Here is a 22,835-nt window from a genome sequence, read left to right as displayed (position 1 = left end):
GTCTGGGGGAGAGAAGAAGGAGTATCATCCGTATCTGATAGGTACATCGGAGGGTCAATTACTTCCTCGGAAATTATTTCCTCGGAATCATCCTCCCGAAAGGGAGGATCTTCGCCAGCCTCGCCGTCGTCATCCATTAGTCGATACTATTCGAACTAATGGGTTTGAGCGGAGAACCAAACCTTCAAAATGAAAGTATAAAATATTGAAATTCAATTCAAATTAAAAAAAAAATTGTTTATATATGTATTTAAAAAAAAAGAAATTATAGAGAGAATTGAAACAGCGAAAAAAATAAGAAGAACCCAAAATATAATAATAAAAAAAACCAAAACGAAACTTTTGGAAAAAAAAAATCGAAATATTTTTATTAGGTGCACCCTAATTTTCGATACACCCTATACCACCTGATGTCGAGAAAAATGTGGCCTTTTGTTTTGACCTTGGACCCTGGTTGGCTTTTGTTGGATGCTGGTGATAATCGTTTGCAGCACACACGGTGATAATATCACTTTTTACCCGGTGAAAACACTTCGATCGGAACTTATCGAGAAAATAATTGCCCGGGCGGCATTCACAACCGAATATGTGGACAACTAAATGACTAACTTGTCACTCGCGACTGAGATTACGGGTAAATATGAAATTTTGGTTTGTTCGAATTAAATTTTACATTTTTCTGTCAAAAATGTTTCTAAGAAAAAAGTGTTAATCTGCTGCATACATTAAGGGGTAAAAAATACTTTAAAATATTCAATTATCTTAAATCATGAAAATAAATCTGAGAACGGATGAAATTTTAATGTTAATTAACGCACAATGTAAAACAATCATATCCCAGCATATGGAAACGCGGTTTATGAGATTTAGATCTGATTTGCATTTTGTTGCATTTTGCCCCAGTCAGCTAACTAAATTTAAAAATAATTATTTAAAAAAAATTGGTGATTGTTCGAAAAATATGTATACACCAACAGTGTTGGTATAGGATAATGAAAGCAATATAAAGTTTGTAGGTGATATCATTAAGCCAATACGTCATACGAGGTAAAGTTTTTTACGGCATCGAAAAATGTTAAAAATTGTACATCTATTGCTCGATTTTTTAAATTTTTTATGAGAATAAAAAACTTTAAAAAACTCTTTCGCCATGATAAAAACTATGTCATCTTCAATTTGCTAACATTCAATGACAACTTTATTACAGTATATTGTAATAAAGTTTGAATGAGTGTTGTGGTATACAAATGTTGCATCTAACCCTGCTTTTGCATGATGCCCCGTTTGACGGTAACACTCCCATGTGCCAATTTTAATTACAATCCTATGCACAATAAAGATAATATTGCAAAAATAGTGATCAGATAATATGGACGACCCCTTTACCGACCGAAATTTGAAACCTGAAAGCTATAGAGCATCCCTCAAAACTCCTATGTGGAAATTTTCATCTCAATCCGATGTATAATAACGTCAATATCGCTTAAACAACATTTGTGTTGTATGGACGACCCCCTTCAAAAGGGGTCATCTGAAAATCTAAAAGCATTTTTCATCATTCCTGGTGCTAATGAGCATCCATGCAAAATTTCAGCTCTCTATCTCTTAAGACGGCTGAGCCTATAGAGGACAAACAAACACACAGAAATTGATTTTTATATACCGTAAAACGGGGTAACTTTGATCACCGGGGTATCTTTTACCAACAACAAACTTTTCCACATTATTATCAATAACGCCAAAACCTCGAAAACTAATCCCACGTTCAGTATTCTGTAACAGTTTTTCAAAATTTTCTCTCTTTTTGATTATGATTGATTGATGAGATTGATCTCATTTCGGAGGTTCTGGTTCCATATTATCAAGTCCAAATTGTCTTTTTGATTTCTTATTTCGGAATCTGAATTAAGTTTGGGATTGTTTATTTTCAGTAATAAATCATGATCCCAATCCGGTTTTCATTAGATTTCAAATTTGATTCATGCTTTTCGAACCTATCATATGATCTCTTGGAAAAAATGGGTATAAATGCATAAAAGCCTATTTCGTGAAAATACGCTTTTAAGCTGTTGAGTTTGGTCATTTTTTAAATATTAAAAAAAAAATTTCATTCCAATGAAAAAATTAAAAAAAAAATCAAAAATCTGAAAAAAAAATCATCAAATATTGTTTGAAATACGAAGAATCATTTGGCATTGTTCACTCAAAATCGACAATATTTGCACTCATACTCGGCTCTGAGGGCCTGCATTTTCACTATGAAGGTTAAATTTCCCTTAATATTCATATTCAGATTCGAAATTCTTAAGCTGAATTCTAATGCAGATTTAACATAGCACATAACAAAGGTTCAAAATGGCGATTCAGAATTGAAAACTCATAATTAGATTCATTATTTGAAATTCATAAAATGTTTTTTTCCCCGAATGATGAATTCAGTTTCACATGACAGATTAAATGAGTTAAGTCAAACTGAAATCCAAAACATCAGAATTTTAATCGATTCATGGTGAAGGGCTCATTCGATCTAAGTAGTCTGGCTGGTGCGGACGTGTTTTATCGCTTTTACCTCAAAGTGTTTTTACTCCGCTTTGCAAAAGTTAAAAAAAATTGCAGTTTTTCCACTAGGAGTGGTTTTTACTGGTTCGGTCGTCAATTGCCGAGCAGCACCAATTGGCACATATTAAGTTTTGCCACCATCATCAGCATCAAGACCATCGTCTTTAAGAACGTGCGCTTTGTTCGTTCCACACATCCGGGCTGCGTACCGCCGGGGCACCCGATCCATCCGGATCTGAACACCGTCGTCATCGGGTAACGGAGGCACTGGTCACCACGACACCACTGGCGCAACACTACCAAAGTGTCAAGAGGAAGTCGTCATCGTTTGGAGGTCCACTTCAGCGGAGCCATAGAAGGAACCCCACGAAGGAAACGAGGAATTCAATTCAAGTTTGTTCGTTCATTATTTATTGTCTCCCTTTCATTTCTCTTTTACTATCATTCTATAATTTTATCTACTTCGAAATTATTATAGATTCGTTGATATTTTATTACGACAGACTTTTTAGTCTCCGTAGTAAAATATGAGCGAAGGCGGGAGGTCAAACCCCGCAGTTTTGATGGATGTTTCGGAGAACTCTGTCAAAACTGCTGGGAAGTCCTCCCGACTCCGGGTCTACCCAGAGGACCCAACTTTTTCTGGTCCGTGGGTGGTCTATTTCCGGCCCAAATTGAAACCCTTAAATGTCATTCAGATAATGAAAGATCTGGCAAGATGGCCCTCCGTAACCGAAGTGTCTCGGGTCAGGCCAAACAAATTGCGTGTTGTTGTGGCAAATCGTAAGGCCACAAATGAAATTGTTGCTAGTGATTTTTTCCGATTAGAGTACCACGTTTTTGTTCCCTCTCGAAACGTAGAGATAGAGGGCGTGATCTCAGAAATGAGCCTGACGGTTGAATACATAATGTCTAAAGGGGTAGGCAAATTCAGAGGCCTTGATTCGACTTCGGTCAAAATCCTGGATTGCCGCCAACTCTCATTTGCCACCACTGAAAACGGAGATAAAAAGTATTCAGCGTCAGGCTCATTTCGGGTGACCTTCGAGGGTACCGCCCTCCCTCACTATGTTTTGTTAGAGGGAATGTTAAGGCTTCCCGTGCGGCTCTTTGTGCCTCGCCCAATGAGCTGCAAAAAGTGCATCAAAATGGGACACACGGAGTCCCATTGCTGCAACAAGACACGCTGCGCTCGTTGCGGGGAAACTCATGAGGAAGGAGCGTGCTCAGCAATAGAACAGAAATGTGTCTATTGCGGGGGCTCACCTCATGATATCTCTGTGTGCGAGGCATTTAAGAGTCGCTGGGATAAGGAGAGGCGCTCTTTAAAAGAACGATCCAATCGTTCATACGCTGCCATTTTAAAGAACGCTTCTCCCCCGGTCCAACCTCAATCCAGTAATGTTTTTGCTGCTCTGCCAGTTGACGAAGTTGATACGGATTCATCTGATGAAGGGACTCCATTCGTCGTTCTAGAGAATTCCAGGAAGCGTACCAAAGGGCCTTCTGCCAAGATAAGAAGGAAAGTCTCCCCAGTTAGTTCTGCATTCAACTTTGGTAATAAATCAGCTGCTATAGATAAAGAAGTCCCTCCAGGATTCCGTATGCAAATAACATCTCTCAAAGACACATCAGCTGCAGGAACATCTCTTTCTTCTAACATTTCAAATTCAAAATCAACAAACTCTTCAGGGTTTTTCAAGTTTTCTGACATTATTTACAGTATTTTAACATTCTTTAAAGTTTCTGACTCTGTTAGAAGCATTTTTACATCGATGCTTCCCATTCCAAAGACACTATTTCAGCAATTGATGCAAACTTGGCCCCTTCTTTCAGCGTTTATCTCTCTTGATGACTAATTTAACACGAGAGGTCAGAGATATCACTGTTTTACAGTGGAATTGTCGTAGTCTCATTCCAAAACTTGATGTGTTCAATTATTTGCTTCACAAAACTAGTTGTGATTTTTTTGCGTTGTCCGAAACTTGGCTTTCTTCTCAATCTAACATCTCATTCCACGATTTCAATATTATCCGTCTGGATCGTGACGATTCTTATGGAGGGGTGTTTTTGGGGATCAATAAGCGCCACTCCTTTTATAGAATTCACCTTCCATTATCAGGCGGAATTGAAGCTGTTGCTTGTCATACAACTATAAGAGGTAAGGACTTATGTGTTGTCAGTTTGTACTGTGGATCGGAGTCACCTAGAGGACCTGTGCTCAGTACTACCTGAGCCAAGGTTGATCCTAGGTGATTTCAATTCTCATGGAACTGTCTGGGGAGAACAAGTTGACGATAGTCGTTCTACTCTTATCTATGACATTTGTGACAGTTTCAATTTAACAATTTTGAACACGGGTGAAAAAACACGAGTACCTAAACCTCCTGCAAGACAAAGTGCAATTGACCTCTCACTCTGCTCAAATTCCCTATCATTTGATTGCCAGTGGGAGGTAATCCTTGATCCCAATGGTAGTGATCACTTGCCTATCAAAATAACAATCACCAATGGGGTCAACACTTCAAATTTAACAAATACAGCATATGACCTCACAAGACACATCGACTGGAAAAGGTACTCGGACACAATAGTTTCAGCTATCAATTCTATGGATGTGTTACCTCCGTTGGAGGAATACACTTTTATTTCTCATTTGATTTTTGATTGTGCGGTTGGTGCTCAAACCAATCCCATCCGAAATCCATCTGTTCGTCGAAGACCTCCCAATCCATGGTGGGACAGTCAGTGTTCCAAACTTTACAAAGACAAATCGAACGCCTTTAAAGTTTTTCGGAAACACGGAACCCTGGATAACTTCAACACGTATTTTTCTCTTGAGCAGCAATTTAAAAACCTGATCAAGGGGAAAAAACGTGCGCATTGGCGTAATTTTGTGGGAGGTTTATCGCGGGAAACATCCTTAAGCACTTTGTGGAATGTGGCACGGAGCTTGCGTAATCGTTCTTCCACGAACGAAAATGAAGAACATTCGCATAAATGGATTTTCAATTTTGCACGGAAAATCTGTCCAGATTCCACCCCTGTGCAAAAAATCACTCGAAGTGTGTCTCCGAACAGATGCGATCTGGATTCCAGCTTTTCAATGATGGAATTCTCAATTGCTCTCCTTTCTTGTAACAATTTTGCTCCGGGAGTTGATAAAATAAAATTCAACTTGTTGAAAAACCTTCCGGATGCCGCCAAATTTCGCTTGTTGAATTTATTTAATCAATTCTTGGAACATAACATTGTTCCCGAAGATTGGCGACAAGTGAGAGTTATTGCCATCCAAAAGCCTGGGAAACCTGCGTCAGATTTCAATTCGTACCGTCCAATAGCGATGTTGTCTTGCATTCGTAAATTGATGGAGAAAATGATTTTGTTCCGATTGGATAAATGGGTGGAAACAAATGGTCTCCTTTCAGATACTCAATTTGGGTTTCGCAGGGGCAAAGGTACAAACGATTTTACTGGTTCGGTCGTCAATTGCCGAGCAGCACCAATTGGCACATATTAAGTTTTGCCACCATCATCAGCATCAAGACCATCGTCTTTAAGAACGTGCGCTTTGTTCGTTCCACACATCCGGGCTGCGTACCGCCGGGGCACCCGATCCATCCGGATCTGAACACCGTCGTCATCGGGTAACGGAGGCACTGGTCACCACGACACCACTGGCGCAACACTACCAAAGTGTCAAGAGGAAGTCGTCATCGTTTGGAGGTCCACTTCAGCGGAGCCATAGAAGGAACCCCACGAAGGAAACGAGGAATTCAATTCAAGTTTGTTCGTTCATTATTTATTGTCTCCCTTTCATTTCTCTTTTACTATCATTCTAAAATTTTAACTACTTCGAAATTATTATAGATTCGTTGATATTTTATTACGACAGACTTTTTAGTCTCCGTAGTAAAATATGAGCGAAGGCGGGAGGTCAAACCCCGCAGTTTTGATGGATGTTTCGGAGAACTCTGTCAAAACTGCTGGGAAGTCCTCCCGACTCCGGGTCTACCCAGAGGACCCAACTTTTTCTGGTCCGTGGGTGGTCTATTTCCGGCCCAAATTGAAACCCTTAAATGTCATTCAGATAATGAAAGATCTGGCAAGATGGCCCTCCGTAACCGAAGTGTCTCGGGTCAGGCCAAACAAATTGCGTGTTGTTGTGGCAAATCGTAAGGCCACAAATGAAATTGTTGCTAGTGATTTTTTCCGATTAGAGTACCACGTTTTTGTTCCCTCTCGAAACGTAGAGATAGAGGGCGTGATCTCAGAAATGAGCCTGACGGTTGAATACATAATGTCTAAAGGGGTAGGCAAATTCAGAGGCCTTGATTCGACTTCGGTCAAAATCCTGGATTGCCGCCAACTCTCATTTGCCACCACTGAAAACGGAGATAAAAAGTATTCAGCGTCAGGCTCATTTCGGGTGACCTTCGAGGGTACCGCCCTCCCTCACTATGTTTTGTTAGAGGGAATGTTAAGGCTTCCCGTGCGGCTCTTTGTGCCTCGCCCAATGAGCTGCAAAAAGTGCATCAAAATGGGACACACGGAGTCCCATTGCTGCAACAAGACACGCTGCGCTCGTTGCGGGGAAACTCATGAGGAAGGAGCGTGCTCAGCAATAGAACAGAAATGTGTCTATTGCGGGGGCTCACCTCATGATATCTCTGTGTGCGAGGCATTTAAGAGTCGCTGGGATAAGGAGAGGCGCTCTTTAAAAGAACGATCCAATCGTTCATACGCTGCCATTTTAAAGAACGCTTCTCCCCCGGTCCAACCTCAATCCAGTAATGTTTTTGCTGCTCTGCCAGTTGACGAAGTTGATACGGATTCATCTGATGAAGGGACTCCATTCGTCGTTCTAGAGAATTCCAGGAAGCGTACCAAAGGGCCTTCTGCCAAGATAAGAAGGAAAGTCTCCCCAGTTAGTTCTGCATTCAACTTTGGTAATAAATCAGCTGCTATAGATAAAGAAGTCCCTCCAGGATTCCGTATGCAAATAACATCTCTCAAAGACACATCAGCTGCAGGAACATCTCTTTCTTCTAACATTTCAAATTCAAAATCAACAAACTCTTCAGGGTTTTTCAAGTTTTCTGACATTATTTACAGTATTTTAACATTCTTTAAAGTTTCTGACTCTGTTAGAAGCATTTTTACATCGATGCTTCCCATTCCAAAGACACTATTTCAGCAATTGATGCAAACTTGGCCCCTTCTTTCAGCGTTTATCTCTCTTGATGACTAATTTAACACGAGAGGTCAGAGATATCACTGTTTTACAGTGGAATTGTCGTAGTCTCATTCCAAAACTTGATGTGTTCAATTATTTGCTTCACAAAACTAGTTGTGATTTTTTTGCGTTGTCCGAAACTTGGCTTTCTTCTCAATCTAACATCTCATTCCACGATTTCAATATTATCCGTCTGGATCGTGACGATTCTTATGGAGGGGTGTTTTTGGGGATCAATAAGCGCCACTCCTTTTATAGAATTCACCTTCCATTATCAGGCGGAATTGAAGCTGTTGCTTGTCATACAACTATAAGAGGTAAGGACTTATGTGTTGTCAGTTTGTACTGTGGATCGGAGTCACCTAGAGGACCTGTGCTCAGTACTACCTGAGCCAAGGTTGATCCTAGGTGATTTCAATTCTCATGGAACTGTCTGGGGAGAACAAGTTGACGATAGTCGTTCTACTCTTATCTATGACATTTGTGACAGTTTCAATTTAACAATTTTGAACACGGGTGAAAAAACACGAGTACCTAAACCTCCTGCAAGACAAAGTGCAATTGACCTCTCACTCTGCTCAAATTCCCTATCATTTGATTGCCAGTGGGAGGTAATCCTTGATCCCAATGGTAGTGATCACTTGCCTATCAAAATAACAATCACCAATGGGGTCAACACTTCAAATTTAACAAATACAGCATATGACCTCACAAGACACATCGACTGGAAAAGGTACTCGGACACAATAGTTTCAGCTATCAATTCTATGGATGTGTTACCTCCGTTGGAGGAATACACTTTTATTTCTCATTTGATTTTTGATTGTGCGGTTGGTGCTCAAACCAATCCCATCCGAAATCCATCTGTTCGTCGAAGACCTCCCAATCCATGGTGGGACAGTCAGTGTTCCAAACTTTACAAAGACAAATCGAACGCCTTTAAAGTTTTTCGGAAACACGGAACCCTGGATAACTTCAACACGTATTTTTCTCTTGAGCAGCAATTTAAAAACCTGATCAAGGGGAAAAAACGTGCGCATTGGCGTAATTTTGTGGGAGGTTTATCGCGGGAAACATCCTTAAGCACTTTGTGGAATGTGGCACGGAGCTTGCGTAATCGTTCTTCCACGAACGAAAATGAAGAACATTCGCATAAATGGATTTTCAATTTTGCACGGAAAATCTGTCCAGATTCCACCCCTGTGCAAAAAATCACTCGAAGTGTGTCTCCGAACAGATGCGATCTGGATTCCAGCTTTTCAATGATGGAATTCTCAATTGCTCTCCTTTCTTGTAACAATTTTGCTCCGGGAGTTGATAAAATAAAATTCAACTTGTTGAAAAACCTTCCGGATGCCGCCAAATTTCGCTTGTTGAATTTATTTAATCAATTCTTGGAACATAACATTGTTCCCGAAGATTGGCGACAAGTGAGAGTTATTGCCATCCAAAAGCCTGGGAAACCTGCGTCAGATTTCAATTCGTACCGTCCAATAGCGATGTTGTCTTGCATTCGTAAATTGATGGAGAAAATGATTTTGTTCCGATTGGATAAATGGGTGGAAACAAATGGTCTCCTTTCAGATACTCAATTTGGGTTTCGCAGGGGCAAAGGTACAAACGATTGTCTTGCTTTGCTGTCTTCAGAGATACAAATGGCGTACGCAAAACGTGAGCAAATGGCTTCAGTGTTTCTAGACATAAAGGGAGCTTTTGATTCAGTTTCAATAGAGGTTTTGTCAGACAAGCTGCACTCCCGAGGTCTGCCTCCTCTATTGAACAACATCTTATACAGCTTGCTTTGTGAGAAACATCTGAACTTTGCTCACGGAGATATTGCAGTTAGAAGGATCTCTTACATGGGCCTTCCGCAGGGTTCATGTTTGAGTCCACTTTTGTACAACTTTTACGTAAGTGATATCGACAGTTGTCTCTCTGAAGGCTGCACTTTAAGACAATTTGCAGATGACGGCGTAGTATCTATAACAGGTGATACTGAGTCCCATCTGTACAGGCCTTTACAAGATACTTTAAACAGATTGTCTTCCTGGGCTTTGGGGCTTGGGATTGAGTTCTCTCCACAGAAAACGGAGATGGTTGTTTTCTCTAAGAAACACAGACCTGCTCAACCTAAGCTTCAACTCCTAGGCAGAGCAATCACTCAATCGAGGTGTTTTAAGTATCTTGAGGTTTGGTTTGATTCCAAGTGTACCTGGAGAACCCACATTGAGTATCTGAAAGGAAAATGCCAGAAAAGGATAAATTTTCTCCGATCAATTACCGGCACCTGGTGGGGAGCCCACCCTGAAGATCTTATCAAATTGTACCGAACAACTATTCTCTCAGTGATGGAGTATGGCAGTTTCTGTTTCCAATCAGCTGCCAAAACACACCTCATTAAACTCGAGCGTATCCAATATCGTTGTCTTCGAATAGCGCTGGGTTGTATGCCCTCAACACACACCATGAGTCTCGAGGTTTTGGCAGGCGTACTCCCACTGAGAGATAGGTTTTATTCATTATCTCTCCGGTTCCTCATAAGGTGTGAGGTCATGAACCCATTGGTGATTGCAAATTTTGAAAAGCTACTGGAGCAAAATTTTCAAACTAGATATATGACTGACTATATATCATGAATTCATGTCTATGTACATCAATCCTTCATCGTTCTCCCCCATTCGTGATTTCACCCTGATTACGACACTTCTTCTGTCCAGTTTGATTTGTCCATGCAGCTTGAAATTCGTGGGATTCCGGAACTCCATCGTTCTGTTATTGTTCCCAGGATTTTTGAAGCAAAGTATGGACACGTCAATGCTGAAAAAATGTACTTTACTGATGGTTCTTTATTCGACGAGTGCTCTGGGTTTGGAGTTTTCAACCAAAGTTCTAGCGCTTCCTACAAACTTCAGTATCCATGCTCAGTGTATATCGCTGAATTAGCAGCTATACATTGGGCACTGGACAGTATAGCAGCAAGACCTACTGGACACTTCATCATTGTTACGGATAGCCTCAGCTCTGTTCAGGCTATTCGCTCATTAAGGCCCGGAAAACACTCACCGTACTTCCTTGAGAAGATACGGGTATCCTTGAATACATTAGCTAGACGCTGCTATTCCATCACCTTTGTTTGGGTGCCGTCTCATTGCTCAATAGTGGGCAATGAGAAGGCCGACTCGTTAGCAAAGGTGGGTGCAGTTGAAGGTGAAATTTATCAGCGTCAAATCGCTTTCAGCGAATTTTACTTTTTGGTCCGTAGAAACGCTCTCGTCAACTGGCAGCGCAAATGGAACGAGGACGAGTTGGGTCGGTGGCTTCACTCGATTATCCCAAAGGTGAGCCTTAAACCATGGTTCAATAGATTGGACCTGAGTCGTGACTTTATTAAAACATTTTCCCGTCTCATGTCCAATCATTATTCCTTAGACGCGATACTCTATCGTGTGAATCTCGCTAGCAGCAATTTGTGTCGTTGTGGTTAGGGTTACCATGACATCGAGCATATTGTTTGGTCGTGTGAGGACCATCTTACCGCCAGAGCGAATTTGATTGACTCCCTTCGGGCCCGAGGTAAACCACCTTACGTTCCAGTAAGGGATGTGTTGGCTATGGTAGACCTAGACTATATGTTCGAAATATACTTTTATCTTAAATCTATCGATCTACGCGTTTAACTATCCCTTTCCTCTTTCTCCTTTTCTTTTTTGTCTATCATAGTTTTGAATAATGAACGACGAACTCAATATCTTGAATCCATAAAACGAATATATGGACAACAATGCGAAAATCCCTGTTAATTAAACTTAAGCAACTGTTGTTCAAAAAATAATGGTATCTCGGCTCCGTAAAACTAAGTGGTTTGAGCCGTTTCATATAAACGATTTATAAAAAAAAAAAATGGTGAAGGGCTCTGAATCAAATTTCCCTTCTTGGCTCACATTTTAAATCATATTGATCTGGAATTGAAATTCAAAAAATCATATTGAAATTCGGATATAGATTCAAAATTCAAGTATTAAATTCAATTTCAGAATTCTTATTCTGAATTAATATTCAAAATTCAGATTCAGATGGCTATTTTGTTGAGGAATTAACACATTGCGCACCAACTACGAGATATCTAGTATTTTTTCGCATGACGCGAGAGCGTTTTGCTGAGGAACATAACTCAAATGCTATACATTTTATGAAAAAAAAACTTCATTCTATAAAATGGTACACAAAACTTTTTATAGTTCAAATACACTAAATTTGCAGAATTTGATACAGTGATTTCTGAGATAGATAAAGCCAAATTTTGGTGTTTTCGGGCTAATATTTCTTTGCTATCCTCAGACTTATAAGTTTTGTCTAAATTTCAAATTTTCAATCATAATCAATTTTTAAACACAATTCAGCTGAAAATCACCAATAAAAAGAAGAATTTATGTTTTTTGCATGTTTTGTTTGATGAAAAGATCTGATTTTTTTTTGTAATTCTACTTAGGAAATTAATTATGGAATTGATTTTTAATGAAAAGGATGTGTTGATAAAGAAAAATGAATACAATATTTTCATGGTATATTGTAGGACATTAAGTTTATTGCAAATTTCCAAGAGCCAACTTACAAACTAAAATCTTATCTTGGGATTGAGTTCGCAAGATTAGGATTTGAATCGAAAAATTGCAGTCTCTTACTTTTACTTTTGAAAATTTGATTTACTTTTATCGATGATTTAAATCTTTCAATTAGTTCAAATGTTTGATAGATTTCACTTGCTTGAAAAAAAAAACAACTTATTATAAGCTCAAATCAAATAAACAAAATGCGGTCATATCTAAAGCAGCGGCAAAGCTCAAAAATTCCCTCTCTACTGGCCCGGACGGCATACCATCTACCTTTTTGAAACGATTTATTCCTGTTTTACTGACACCTGTAAGACTCATCTCCCAAGCCTCTCTTGACAGAGCCACCTACCCTTCACTGTGGAAGGAAGCCTACATGTTTCCAGTCCATAAAAAGGGGGACCGAAGAGATATCAACAACTATAGAGAAATTTCTGCTTTATGTGCAATCTCCAAACTATTCGAATTAGTCGTCATGGATCCGATTTTCTCGTACTGTAAGCAAAATTTTTTCAATCGATCAGCACGGTTTTATGCCCAAACGCTCTACGACAACTAACCTATTGACATTCACCTCCTATGTACACGAAAGTTTTGCTGCTAAGTCTCAAACTGACGCCATTTATACCGATTTGTCAGCAGCGTTTGATAAGGTGAACCACGATATCACCATTGGTAAGCTTGGGCGCTTAGGATTTTGCGGACCTTTACTTGGCTGGTTCCGCAGTTACTTAACTGGACGTAAATTGACAGTTCGCACTGGAGACACTCTCTCCAGCCAGTTCTCTGCTTCCTCTGGTGTGCCCCAAGGTAGTCACTTAGGACGGATTATCTTCTTAATCTATTGAACCATGTGCTCACACTCCTTAACGGCCCGAAACTCTGTTATGCTGACGATCTTAAACTGTTTTACGCCATAAACGGTCAGGACGACCTTGATTTTCTGCAAAACCAGTTTAATCTTTTCGCAAAGTGGTGCGACATCAACTGCCTGCCTTTGAATCGCAGTAAACGTGCAGTCATCAGTTTCTCACGAAGACGGCAGCCTTTTTGCGCGGAGTACTTCTTAGGAGATGAGTCCATTGCGCGGGTGGACCACATCAATGATTTGGGCGTAATACTCGACCGTAAGCTGGAATTCAAAACACATACGAACTACGTCGTCGATAAAGCTTCTAGAAGCCTCGGATTTTTATTCCGAGTGGCCAAGGAATTCAAGGACGTGTATTGCCTGAAGAGCCTGTATTGCAGCATAGTTCGATCCATCCTCGAATACGCCTCAGCTGTCTGGTGTCCTTACTACCAGAACGGTAATGAGCGGCTCGAGGCCATCCAGAGGCGCTTTTTGCGTTATGCCCTCTGACACCTTAACTGGCAAGACCCATTCCACATGCCAAACTACGAACATCGATGTCGTCTTATAGACATGGATACTCTTCAAGCCCGAAGAAATGCAACACGAGTTTCTTTTGTCGCCGATCTACTGACATCGCGTATCGATTGTCCTACGCTACTAGAAGCTATTCCTCTTAGTGTGAGACCTCATGGACTGAGAAACCAGGACCTTCAACTGTATGTTCCCATTCGATTGAACAACTATCGGTGTGATGAAAACGTTCAACCGCTTTTCCGAACTCTTCGACTTCGACGATTCGCGGAATGTTTTTCGAAGAAGTGTTTTAAGATTATCAAGAAATCATTAATTAGATGTAAATTTTATGTAACTTTAACTTTAAGTCGTCATTTGGACCTATACTTGGTCCGTTGATTGAATAAACAATAAACAATAAAATCTACCAGACTCTTGAACAAATTCCAAGCCTGTAACCACTGATAAAAGTAAGTTCCTCTTATTTGTTACTAAAGGCTTTATTTACAAATTTTGCTTACCATTTCCAAGATTTTGGGATGTGTCTTCGAAAGTTACTACTACAATACTACAAAAAACTTTTATCAAAAAAATACCTTTAAAATGAATAATCAAATGATAGGTACTGAACTGTTTTATTTTTTTTTCGTCCATACATTTTTGGAGCAAAAATAACGTAAAAAAAACCAGCCCCCTCCGAAGTCGATTTTTTAATTAAATTTAAAGTGGTCTAATAAATTTCTGCAACCATGTTGTACGTTCATTGGAGTCCAGTACTTTACTACTGGTGACTGCTTCTAACGATGATGAAATAAATGACTGATAAAATGAATGTGTTCATCAATTTTTCACAACGCAGTTTCTTTTATTTTTATTAGAACTTCGTATGAATAGTGCAAGAATTTAATAACACTCTTATGAAAAAAAAAATTCTTCTCAAAAAAGCATTTCATAAGAAACATCTTATGAAAATTATAACAAGAATTTGCCTCAGTGTAGGTGCATTCGTATAAGTACGGTTTTTTTTATCAATACTCTTAGAAGTGATATCAAAAATCTAACTTTTGAATCGTTGATCCAATCTCTTTGCTGTTTGGGTTAACTTGTTCAAAATATCATTTAATGAAACTGTCTTGAACTATGAGTTTGTAAAACGATCTTGTTTGAGTTACAGTGAAAAATGTGAATATAACCTTCAATAATCAACTTTTAATCATAATTTTTTTGTAGTAAGTTTTGAATTTTCAAAATATTCTACCAAGTTTTTTAACATTAAATATACAGGTTGAATAATGAACAAGTTATCAGCAGTTCAATTCAATGGGTAATCCAACTTACGTTTACTAGTGTTTGTTTCTTTTAATTCTGTTTATATTTATCTACTACAAATCTTCCGTTGTCTAGAGCACTCTGGTGCAACTAATGCTGTTTACGAACCTGAGATTAGCATTCGTTTTTGTTTGTAAATTTATAGTTTTCGCTTTATCGTGTCAGGATTTACCTACTCCACGGAGTCAGTGAACCGGACTTCCGTTTGTTCTAATGTGGTTACTGGCGAGGATTAGTGTCCTATATAAATTAATTTAGTTTGAGTGTTTGCAATTAGGATAAGCGAACATAAGAAAAATAGGGAAATAAACTTACTTGTGCTTTTTGCACTATTAAACGTAACTATTATTCTATCAAATAACGAGGGCAACCGTTCTTACTAGGTGAGTTCCTACCACTTCCGTTAAGCTTCTTCTTTTTAATCGTATGTTTGTCGCTTGTGGGTTTTCTTGGCTCAATTCAAAGCTATCCTCTTCTACAATCGACTAAAGGGTGATACGGTCAAAATTTGGTCAATATCAACTTGACGTATTTCTTTCAATTTTGCATTTAAAAAACCTGAACAACCCTCATTTTGAAGGTTCAGTTGTCAAAATGCCTTCCAAGGAAGAAGAGCAGCGTATCAAAATTTTGCTCGCGCATCTCGAAAATCCGAGCTACTCGCACGCAAAGCTGGCAAAATCGCTAAAAGTTGCCAAATCAACCGTTACAAATGTAGATAAAGTGTTTGGGGAATGTTTGTCGACAGCCAGGAAGTCTGGATCGGGGGGAAATCGAAAACCGAAAGCCGCTGAGACGACAAAGAGAGTTGCCGGTAGTTTCAAGCGAAACCCTAACCTCTCTCTCCGAGATGCTGCAAATTAGCTGGGTGTATCGTCTACAACCGTGCATCGAGCCAAAAAACGAGCCGGACTATCGACTTACAAGAAGGTAGTGACTCCTAATCGCGATGATAAACAAAATACGACGGCCAAAGCGCGATCCCGGAGGCCGTACACGACGATGCTGACGAAGTTTGACTGCGTGGTAATGGACGACGAAACCTACGTCAAAGCCGACTAAAAGCAGCTTCCGGGACAGGAGTTTCATACGGCAAAAGGAAGGGGAAAGGTAGCAGATATTTCCAAGCACATGAAACTGTTAAAGTTCGCGAAGAAAGTCTGCTTCATTTAATATTGGAACAAATTCTTTTGCTCATTGTTGCACTCCTAGTGGACGTATTTGGAAACTTTTTTCACCCACGTGTCGGGAAATTTATTACCTTTCACCATGTATTTATGTCATAACACCAAACGATAGCATTATGTAAACAACCACCATGGAAACCGAACGGAGAGATCAAATTGTGCACAGTTTTCTTGAAAATCCATTGTTGTCGGCATCTAAGCTAGCTAAACTGCTTAAAATGCCCAGAAATACCGTATGGCGTGTTATCAAGCAGTAAAAGGAAACATTGAAGACGCGACGGCTCGGAAGCCGCATTTGAAGCGTCGGAGTGGAACTGTCGACCTGAAACTGCGTGGGAAAGTCATCAAGGCCGTCAAGAGGAATCCCAATCTTTCAGACCGCGATTTGGCCAATAAGTTCCAGGCCGCTCACAGTACGGTGCGACGAATTCGTCTCCGGGAAGGAATTAGGTCATTCCGAGCCAGCAAACAGCCAAATCGGATGCTGAAGCAGAACAATGTGGCCAAAATCCGTGCTCGAAAGCTGTACGACCAAGTGCTGACCAAGTTCGACGGATGTATTCTGATGGACGATGAGACCTACGTGAAGGCGGACTTTGGGCAAATCCCAGGTCAAAAATTTTATTTGGCGACGGCTCGGGGGGATGTACCTGCAAAATTTAAGTTCGTGTTTGCGGATAAATTCGCCCGCAAGTACATGATTTGGCAGGGGATATGCAGTTGTGAACAGAAAACCAAAGTCTTTCTCACTGACAAGACAATGACATCAGAAGTCTACAAAAAAGAGTGCCTACAGAAACGGATTCTGCCTTTTATTCGTGCCCACGACCGTCCAGCAATGTTTTGGCCGGACCTCGCAAGCTGCCATTACAGCAAAACGGTTATGGAATGGTACGCAACGAACGGGGTCAGCGTAATACCGAAGGACCTCAACCCCCCAAACTGCCCCCAGTTCCGGCCGAAAGAGAAATACTGGGCAATCACGAAGCGGAGGCTTAAGGCAAAGGGAAAACTTGTTAGGAACATGACTCAAATGAAGAACTGGTGGAATTAAATCGCCAAAACGGTGGACGAAAAGGGTGTGCGCCGCCTAATGTGCCGTATTACGGGAAAAGTACGAAAATTTCTTCGAAACAGCAATGAATAATTTTTTTAATTTTTTTTTATGAAAGAGTAAAGAAAATGCTACATTTGTATGAAAAAGAAATTATGAATTCGTTAATAAATGACTGAACTACACGTAATTGTTTGTGTTCCAATATTAAATGAAGCAGACTTTAAAGAAGACCAAAAAAAACTGCTAAGGACGAGCAGCAGTTCTAGGCAAACTGGCTTTCTGCGGCGAAGAAGGTGGACAAGGTGGCTGTACAAAATCTGATGGCAGGGGTTAAGCGTAAGCCTAACTGAATATTTTTCCTGAATTTTATACTAATTAAACTTGAAAAAGAAATTTTATTTGAATTTTTAAATAAACGATTTCACCGATTTACACGCGTTTTCCCTTGACCAAATTTTGACAGTATCACCCTTTAGGTGTTGAATAGGGGCATATCTTTTGGCATTGACAAACAATAAACTCAATTGACATCACTTCTGGGTGCCTGGTGAGGTATTGCATGACAACTTTTCATGCAATGCTTAGCGAGACACCAGCAGCGATGTCAATTGAATTTAATGTTTGTCAATGCTAAAAGATGTGCCCCCATTCAACACCTAATAACTTTTTCGTGTAATAAGATACGAAGTTACAATCTTCGACAAAGTTGTTCAGCGGAAAATTTCCCTAAAAAAATATATAAATTATCACAAAAACCAATATAAGACTCGGTTCCACAGAAGAAACAAAAATGATGTATGTACAGTTTTCAGTACAAAATATTCAATTTTCCATTCAAGTATAAAAGTTCAAATTTACTCATACACGTTACTTAAAAATTTTGCAAAAACATCATGGATGAGTTTTGAACCAAAACAAAGTACCAAATCGACTTAGTCTATTACCACATACGTTTTTCGAAATCTACTTACTTTTAAAAAGTTATAATAATAAAAAAAAATACGTACATTTTGAAAATAAAAATAGGAGTTATAGTTATTTGAAGTTAAAAAAATGTCATTTGACCACGTCCGGTATGTTTAGAGTTAAATATACATTAAGGGGGGGGGGGGGGGAGGGTCTAACATTTTCAAAAAATCGATTTTTTTATTTTTTTATTTTCTTATTGTAAAACATTTCAAGAATGTTGTGTCAAATTTTCAAGTCAATTGAAGCAAAACTGTAGAAATTATAGGCCTTTATCTCCTCCTACCTAATACTGCAAGACAGCAAGAGCTGAAATTTCAAACGCGTTTTTTTCGAATGCACATCGTCATTTGAATACTACTTATCCGATTCTTTTCAAATTTGGAACATATTTTCTACATATAAAATACCAGACCCCAACGTTTTTCTTTATTGTTTTTTTTTTACTTTGGGGAGATTTTACAGGTGAAAAATGGCGTGAAAAATCATAGTTTTTACTTCAAACAGCCACAAAAATTTCATAAAAAATTTTTTAAGTTAAATAAAAACGTTGGGGTCCAGAAAAACATCTATTAAAAATATTTTGCTCTGATTTTTTGACTTCAGATGATTCTGTGCTGAGATACAGTGTCCACCGCAAATCCTGTTTTCTTAGAGGCATCCTCGAACGTGCTCCGTCACCGGCTCATTTTTCAATATTTTTCTACGAAAAAAATACTAGATGTTCTTTTAACAATGCTTTGTATAATGCAAAAAATTTGAATACATTTGTTTGAATGATAGCTCTAGAAAAAAATCGTGAAAATTGTGTTTTTTTATACCCGTTAGACCCTACCCCCCCCCCCCCCCCCCCCCCTTTAATTCTGTATTAAGTTATATTAGACCCATTTAAGGTGAGGAAACAAAAAAAAAGTGCAAGTAATAATATACAGAACATAAAATGCCTAAATCTCAACACATCTCAGGGCAAAAAAGAAATTGATATTCATTGTACAACACCAAGCCGATTATGCCACTGTATCTACATTAACCTATACCCAAGGCCGGATCAACGGGGGGGCAAAAGGGGCAATTGCCTCGGGCCCCCCGGCTCAGGGGGCCCCCGAGAGAAAAAAATTTTGGACATTCAATTTTTTCAAATCTATGAAAATAATTGAAGGCTAGAAATTTGGAATGAAAACTTGAAATAAAACAACTAAAGAGGCCCCAGTGAAATAATATCTTGAATTGTTTTTTTTCTTCCATAAGGGGGCCCCCTAGAGTAAGTAGAGAAAGAGTTCTCCCGAGTTTTGTGGGCTGAAAATATCAAAATATTGGTATTGAAATTCAAAATTTCATCCCTAAATCTGACCAAAAATATTGTAAACTGAATTCCTAAATTAATCGACATAAATTAGGAAGAATATGAGACAAACATCTCAAACTTTAATCACAGACAAACAGACGGGACACTCGGTTTTCAATCTTCGCAAAGCTTTGAAAGAGCTAGGCAATGTCGCCACCAGATGGCAATGCATGAAATATTAAAGAAATCAAGGTAGCCACTTTTACGACTAATCATCTCCATGGTGTTAACTTTGATCAAATATTATAATAAACAAACACCCGTAGACTGCGGTAACGTTCGTTTAAAGAGGAAGTTTCGATTCACGCATTCGGTTCCGGTTCCGGTTAGGACTTCCTGTTCATTGGCGCTGTCATCAAGTGTACAAAGTGGAAGACAAAATCGAACTATCTTTTTATAATATTTGGGTTCAAGAAACGGAATTTGTTGTTACAGCGACTACCGCTTCTTGGAGGTAAGGCTGCAGCACGCTGCAGTTTCTGTACTTTCTGCTTAATCACAAGCAGAGAGATGGTTATAAAAATGTTCACATCGGATGTAAGCGTAAGGTGTTTACGGTGCTCAATATTCCAGAGTTCATCTCGGTGCCATCAATTGCCATTATTTTTAAAGATAAACTTCCCATTTCAAGTTTATTCAAAACATTCGAACTGTATGATGTTCCTGGTGCGCAAGACGAAAAATTGAATTCACGTGTAAGGTTCGAAAAACAACGTTCAAGAAGACTTAATCAATCAAAACAAGAAGAGGAAAAGCGGAAGAAGAAACTAGTTTATTTGTAGGATGGTTTCCAGGACTTAAATATAGCAGCATGATTGGATAATAATCTGTAGATTATTCGGTGGAATAAATATGACTTGTTTTCGTCCTATAAATTGTAAGTTCTGAGTCTTGCTAATTAAACTTAGTTTTTGTAGACATCCCCACGGGGTCCTGAAAATCCTGATTTTTTCATTTGTTATCTGTTATGCAGAACAATATGCGGAAGCTCGTTTAACAGAATCACAGTATATTTTAGACATTCATTTCACTTCGTTTTAAATTCTCTTCTTGTTTTTTTTTTTTTGTGACGAAATATTGTACTAAATATTTGTTAAGTCATTTGTTCCTCTACGTAGAGAAGCTTGCTAGAACTTAGGAGAAGAATGTAGAGAAGCTTGCTAACTTTATGAACATTATGATCTAAATTCCATTGTTAAGGAAAGAGAAATAGCTTGTACAATGTCGAAAATTTGGCTGATCACACAAATAAGCATACGGGCCACAAAAAGTATATATTTTTAAACATTTTTTTTTTCGATCGCAACTACAATAAATCTAAATGGAAGACGTGATTCGGGAGACCGAATAACACTGTTCACACTCCAAACACTCGATGGGCGTCTCCGGCAACAATTCAAATTAATTCCTTAATTCATGATTTTTGGGTATTCCGTCGTTCCTCTCGGGCTCAGAAAGTACAGAAACTGCAGCGTGCTGCAGCCTTATCTCCAAGAAGCGGTAGTCGTTGTATCAACAAATTCCGTTTCTTGAACCCAAATATTATAAAAAGATTGTTCGATTTTGTCTTCCACTTTGTACACTTGATGACAGCGCCAATGAACAGGAAGTCCTAACCGGAACCGGAACCGAATGCGTTAATCGAAACTTCCTCTTTAAACGAACGTTACCGCAGTCTACGGGTGTTTGTTTATTATAATATTTTGATCAAAGTTAACACCATGGAGATGATTAGTCATAAAGGTGGCTACTTTGATTTCTTTTATATTTCATGCATTGCCATCTGGTGGCGACATTGCCTAGCTCTTTCAAAGCTTTGCGAAGAATCGATGAAAATTTGCCCAGAGTGTCATGTCTGTTTATCTGTGCTTTAATTTTTTTCCATCCAAACATGTCAGTCAGGATATTCTGTACAGAAAAGTTAAAATAAAGAAAAATATGTCCACATTTTTATTACATATAAACGTCTTGCACAATAAAATTGTTTATTATTACGTTAACTTTCAAGAAACGATTACTGCACTAAATAGCAGCTAATTTCGTCAAAACTGGCTCACAGTGCTAAGAGATAACAGAGAAGCTTTATGATAATCACTTCAGAATTTTACGCGGGCAGTGTCCGGGTTGATACCGGGTATTTTTATGACTTTTCACTTTTCAATCATTACTATTGAAATTTACGTTGTTTTTTTAATTCTAAACCCTTTTCCCTACCTATTTTTTTTTAAATAAAATTTAAAAAGAGAACTGTAGTTGCTTAAATTGGACCAATCGACAGTACAATCCCAATTTCTGTCTAAGACTTGAAATTCGTATGGAAACATTTTTAACAGATTTGACAATAGTAAATATCCTGAATACAGCATATCATTTTCCAAATGATCATTTTATAATTATAATAAAAACGATCTCATAGTTCAGTTGCTAATATCATTGAATGACTCTCTTAACATGAATATCTTCATGTTTTTAATCGTACATTTTTCCAAATTCAATTCATTGAGATTTTCAAGCCTTACGTTGTTTCTTCACTTACTAAAGTTCAGTTTCATAGTTTTTTCTGAATTTTTAGAACTCGGGATCTTTGTTTAAGGTACTAAACTCATTCTGTGTTTAATCTGTATTCTGATTTTTTTTTCAATCGATTATTTCTACACTTATACCCCTTTGGATGTGAGGGCATCGAATGAAACTTTTGTCACAATCAGAATAATTTGATTACAATTTTTTTTATCTGATGAGAATTATACTCATAAACTGGGATGAAAAGGTTTTTTTTTTGGGTTTCAAAGATATAAAATTGTAATTCATATTTGGTGCAATTCCTGCTTTGGCTGTGATTGTAACTTTGTGTAATCTCTTTTTTTATTTAATTCATATTTTGTTCCTCAAAACTTGATTTTAATTTATGATTTAGATTTGAGACACTAAATTGTGGTTCTGAATATAACCTGATTTTTAGTTTTAAATTCTTCAACTTCTCAACTTCTGTATCTCTATGGAATGTGAAATTAATCATTTAGTTAATTTTGTATTCCACACGCTCTTTTTTTTTTAACTCAAAATTAAGTATGACCGAGGTTCAAAACATAGTTCGATTCTATGAACTTAAAGTTAAGTACCCTTTTTTCCTCCTTGCGATGGATCAAAACGGAGTTCGAACTGCGAACTCAAAAT

The 22,835-nt window shown here is 38.5% G+C and overlaps 1 protein-coding gene across 9 annotated transcripts in view; it reads left to right on the top strand.

Annotated features, from left to right (window-relative positions):
- Positions 1-22,835, top strand: part of LOC129750710 (tetraspanin-18) — a 222,641-nt gene that overhangs the window by 184,124 nt on the left and 15,682 nt on the right. The window lies entirely within an intron of this gene.

This window comes from Uranotaenia lowii, chromosome 3 (genome assembly GCF_029784155.1).
Source record: "Uranotaenia lowii strain MFRU-FL chromosome 3, ASM2978415v1, whole genome shotgun sequence".
Taxonomy (NCBI): Eukaryota; Metazoa; Arthropoda; class Insecta; order Diptera; family Culicidae; genus Uranotaenia; species Uranotaenia lowii.
The sequence above is the reverse complement of the archived record's forward strand: the minus strand, read 5'-3'. Positions and strand labels throughout refer to the sequence as shown.